Source organism: Schistocerca serialis, chromosome 10 (assembly GCF_023864345.2).
Source record: "Schistocerca serialis cubense isolate TAMUIC-IGC-003099 chromosome 10, iqSchSeri2.2, whole genome shotgun sequence".
NCBI classification, from domain to species: Eukaryota; Metazoa; Arthropoda; class Insecta; order Orthoptera; family Acrididae; genus Schistocerca; species Schistocerca serialis.
In genome coordinates this window covers 253,504,389-253,509,982 of record NC_064647.1, presented here as the reverse complement: position 1 = coordinate 253,509,982, position 5,594 = coordinate 253,504,389, and the positions used below count along the sequence as shown (strand labels likewise).

General features: G+C 43.9%; 1 non-coding gene across 1 annotated transcript; it reads left to right on the top strand.

Moving 5' to 3' along the window:
- The first annotated feature begins 5,129 nt into the window (after nt 1-5,129).
- Nucleotides 5,130-5,203, top strand: Trnat-ugu (transfer RNA threonine (anticodon UGU)). Its single transcript has one exon. It is a non-coding gene; the product is annotated as a tRNA-Thr (tRNA).
- Nucleotides 5,204-5,594: the final 391 nt, after the last annotated feature.

Sequence of the window (5,594 nt, the reverse complement as noted above, 5' to 3'; positions counted from 1 at the left end):
ATTGCGGTGCAGGCGTGCGGCCCCCACTCCTCATCGTCATCGAGCAGCAGTCATTATGGGTGCATGAACGAGGCGCTGAGGAGATCCTGTTGGTAGCCTCTGTTCAACAGTCTACGCACCTTACACATTTCTGCAGCCTGTCATCTGGGGCCCGTGGTGCACCACAGTTACCTTGGTGCCGGTTTTGGATATAGCCATGTTCCCATGCACGGTATACATTAACCAAGGAGGTGTAGGAACAGTTTATAAACTTTGCCGCTTCTGAAACGCTTCTAACTTTGCAGTGTTTACCGTTTCCCCCTGGTATGTTTTACATTCCTTCCTCTGCTAGTACTACCACTTGCCGTCTGGGAGTGGTTATTGCCGTTGATACCGAATATAGACAGTGGTCAAATTAATGTGTCTGAACTCTGTATATGTCATACTACCTCGCATTGTTGTTGTAGTCTTCAGTCCTGAGACTTGATGCAGCTCTCCATGCTACTCTATCCTGTGCAAGCTTCTTCATCTCCCAGTACCTACTGCAACCTACATCCTTCTGAATCTGTTTAGTGTATTCATCTCTTGGTCTCCCTCTACGATTTTTACCCTCCACGCTGCCCTCCAATACTAAATTGGTGATCCCTTGATGCCTCAGAACACGTCCTACCAAATGATCCCTTCTTCTAGTCAAGTTGTGCCACAAACTCCTCTTCTCCCCAATCCTATTCAATACCTCCTCATTAGTTGTGTGATATACCCATCTAATCTTCAGCATTCTTCTGTAGCACCACATTTCGAAAGCTTCTATTCTCTTCTTGTCCAAACTATTTATAGTCCACGTTTCACTTCCGTACATGGCTGTACTCCACACAAATACTTTCAGAACCGACTTCCTGACACTTACATCTATACTCGATGTTAACAAATTTCTCTTCTTCAGAAACGCTTTCCTTGCCATTGCCGGTCTGCATTATAAATCCTCTCTACTTCGACCATCATCAGTTATTTTGCTACCCAAATAGCAAAACACCTTTACTACTTTAAGTGTCTCATTTCCTAATCTAATTCCCTCAGCATCACCCGAATTAATTCGACTACATTCCATTATCCTCGTTTTGCTTTTGTTGATGTTCATGTTATATCCTCCTTTCAAGACACTATCCATTCCGTTCACAACTGCTCTTCCAAGTCCTTTGCTGTCTCTGACAGAATTACAATGTCATCGGCGAACCTCAAAGTTTTTATTTCTTCTCCATGAATTTTAATACCTACTCCGAATTTTTCTATTGTTTCCTTTACTGCTTGCTCAATATACAGATTGAACAACATCGGGGACAGGCTACAACCCTGTCTTACTCCCTTCCCAACCGCTGCTTCCCTTTCATGCCCCTCGACTCTTATAACTGCCATCTGGTTTCTATACAAATTGTAAATAGCCTTTCGCTCCCTGTATTTTACCCCTGCCACCTTTAGAATTTGAAAGAGAGTATTCCAGGCAACATTGTCAAAAGCTTTCTTTAAGACCACAAATGCTAGAAATGTAGGTTTGCCTTTCTTTAATCTATTTTCTGAGATAAGTCGTGGGGTCGGTATTGCCTCACGTGTTCCAACATTTCTGCGGAATCCAAACTGATCTTCGCCGAGGTCGGTTTCTATCAGTTTTTCCATTCGTCTGTAAAGAAGTCCCGTTATTATTTTGCAGCTGTGACTTATGAAACTGATAGTTCGGTAATTTTCACATCTGTCAACACCTGCTTTCTTTGAGAATGGAATTATTATATTCTTGTTGAAGTCTGAGGGTATTTCGCCTGTCTCATACATCTTGCTCAGCAGATGGTAGAGTTTTCTCAGGACTGGCTCTCCCAAGGCCATCAGTAGTTCCAATGGAATGTTGTCTACTCCTGGGGCCTTGTTTCGAGTCTGGTCTTTCAGTGCTCTGTCAAACTCTTCACGCAGTATCGTATCTCCCATTTCATCTTCATCTACATCCTCTTCCATTTCCATAATATTGTCCACAAGTACATCGCTCTTGCATAGACCCTCTATATACTCCTTCCACCTTTCTGCTTTCCCTTCTTTGCTTAGAACTGGGTTTTCATCTGAGCTCTTGATATTCATACAAGTGGCTCTCTTTTCTCCAAAGGTCTCTTTAATTTTCCTGTAGGCAGTATCTATCTTACCCCTCGTGAGATAAGCCTCTACAGCCTTACATTTGTCCTCTAGCCATCCCTGATTAGCCATTTTGCACTTCCTGTCGATCTCATTTTTGAGACGTTTGTATTCCCTTTTGCCTGCTTCATTTACTGCGTTTTTATATTTTCTCCTTTCATCAATTAAATTCAATATTTCTTCTGTTACCCAATGATTTCTACTAGCCCTCGTCTTTTTACCTACTTGACCCTCTGCTGCCTTCACTACTTCATTCCTCAGAGGTACCCATTCTTCTTCTACTGTATTTCTTTCCCCCGTTCCTGTCAATTGTTCCCTTATGCTCTCCCTGAAACTCTGTACAACCTCTGGTTCTTTTAGTTTATTCAGGTCCCATCTCCTTAAATTCCCAACTTTTTGCAGTTTCTTCAGTTTTAATCTACAGTTCATAACCAATAGATTGTGGTCAGAGTCCACATCTGCCCCTGGAAATGTCTTACAATTTAAAACCTGGTTCCTAAATCTCTGATTCCTTCTAATATCTCCAGGATTCTTCCATGTATGCAACCTTCTTTTATGATTTTTGAACCAGGTGTTAGCTATGATTAAGTTATGCTCTGTGCAAAATTCTACCAGACAGCTTCCTCTTTCATTTCTCTCCCACAGTCAATATTCACCCATTATGTTTCCTTCTATCCCTTTTCCTACTCTCGAATTCCAGTCACCCATAACTATTAAATTTTCCTCTCCCTTCACTACCTGAATAATTTCTTTTATCTCATCATACATTTCATCAATTTCTTCATCATCTGCAGAGCTAGTTGGCATACAAACTTGTACTACTGTAGTAGGCATGGGCTTCGTGTCTATCTTGGCCACAATAATGCGTTCACTATGCTGTTGGTAGTAGCTTACCCGCACTCCTATTTTTTATTCATTATTAAACCTACTCCTGTATTACCCCTATTTGATTTTGAATATATAACCCCGTATTCACCTGACCAAAAGTCTTGTTCCTCCTGTCACAGAACGTTACTAATTCCCACTATATCTAACTTCAACCTATCCATTCCCATTTTTAAATTTTCTAACCTACCTGCCCGATTAAGGGATCTGACATTCCACGCTCCGATCTGTAGAACGCCAGTTTTGTTTCTCCTGATAACGACCTCCTCCTGAGTAGCCCCCGCCAGGAGATCCGAATGGGGGACTATTTTACCTCCGGAATATTTTACCCAAGAGGACGCCATCATCATTTAACCATACAGTAAAGCTGCATGCCCTCGGGAAAAATTACAGCTGTAGTTTCCCCTTGCTTTCAGCCGTTCGCAGTACCAGCACAGCAAGGCCGTTTTGGTTAGTGTTGCAAGGCCAGATTAGTCAATCATCCAGACTGTTGCCCCTGCAACTACTGAAAAGGCTGATGCCCCTCTTCAGGAACCACACGTTTGTATGCCTTCTCAACAGATACCCCTCCGTTGTGGTTGCACCTACGGTACGGCCATCTGTATCGCTGAGGCACGCAAGCCTCCCCACCAACGGCAAGGTCCATGGTTCATGGGTCAATTATTATCCACAATTTAGTTATATTTTTGTTTATTTTGGTAGTAATGTCGTTTTAGGTTCATGGCGCATGCTTTGTTTACTTGTTGTTATATCTTTGCAATTTTCAAGCTGCTAGGCTAGTTACCGCTTCCGTGCTATTAGTCACGGCTACTCCGCTGTCTATTTACACCAAACAAGAGCAACGTTCAGTGATCATTTTGTTCTGGTCGGAAGGCGTATCAGGGGCCGAAATTCATAGAAGACTTTCGGTACAGTATGGGACAATGATTTGCCACAACGGAGTGTCTACAAATGGATTGAAAATTTCTGAGATGGTCGCACAAGCGTTACGCGCGATGAAAGAGCCAGACGACCATTTACCGCCACAAATGAAGAAACCATTGAGCGTTCACGTGAAATGATTCTCTTAGACAGACGATTAACTATTGACGAACGGGCACATCGTCTGCAAATTAGTCACGATTCTGCCTACGAAATCATCCACAACAGACTTGGGCTTCATAAAGTTTGTGCAAGATGAGTCCCAAAACAACTCACACGGTTCCATAAACAAACGCACTTGGACATCTGCAAAAAACATTTGGATGCTACGGTAACGAAGGGGACAACTTCTTAGACATGATCATTACTGATGACTAACTGAAACCCTCAGCTGCCGACAGGTGTTGTCGATATACCTCGATGTGGACAGCGGAAAATGTGTGCCCCGACCGGGACTCGAACCCGGGATCTCGTGCTTACATGCCAGACGCTCTATCCATCCCTTTTTTTTTTCTTTTTAAGTCTCATTGTGTTCGCTTTTGTTCGTTGCATCTGCTCGGGGCGGACGTCGTAAGACATCCGTTTTTTAGTTCGTTGTTGATCGATTAATTCAGTTTTTTTATTACAGAGGGCAGCTAACCCTCTGACCGAACACGCTGAGCTACCGTGTCGGCATCTGAGCCACCGAGGACACAGATGAGTAGCGCGACTGCAGGGACTTATCCCTTGCACGCTTCCCGTGAGACTCACATTCCCAACTGTCAACAATTCTACGTATGTAATGTACCTTATACACATTTGCCCATCCACTCGTTACTCGCGCACACTTTGGCGATTCCCGTAAGAGTTTGGGCAACCTGTGCGCATTCGCACAGACGAAGGTCAATGGCTGGGTAGCTACACGGTCATCAACAGTATTCTGTTCTTTCGAGAACAGTTACTGTCTTCACATATATAGTTAAAAGGCTACCCAGCCATTGACCTTCGTCTGTGCGAATGCGCACAGGTTGCGCAAACTCTTACGGGAATCGCCAAAGCGTGCGCGAGTAATGAGTGGATGGGCAAATGTCTATAAGGTACATTACATATGTAGAATTATTGACAGTTGGGAATGTGAGTCTCACGGGAAGCGTGCGAGGGATAAGTCCCTGCAGTCGCGCTATTCATTTGTGTCCTCGGTGGCTCAGATGGATAGAGCGTCTGCCATGTAAGCAGGAGATCCCGGGTTCGAGTCCCGGTCGGGGCACACATTTTCAGCTCTCCACATCGAGGTATATCAACAACACCTGTCGGCAGCTGAGGGTTTCAGTTAGTCATGATTTATTCCAGGGAAAAGCTGCACGGTCATCAACAGTATTCCGTTCTTTCGAGAACAGTTACTGTCTTCATATATGATCATTACTGGTGACGAAACTTGGATCCATCATTACGAGCCGGAGAGTAAACGCCAGAGTACGGAATGGAAACTCCAAATTCGCCGTGCAAGAACAAGTTCAAAGCCCAAGACCTGATGCTTACATTTTTCGGGGCGCACAGGGTCCAGTACTGGAACATTGTGGGGAAAGGGGCACAACAATAAACAATGTACGTTGCAGTGAGATGCTTACTGCCAGGCTAAAACCTGCAATTAGAAGCAA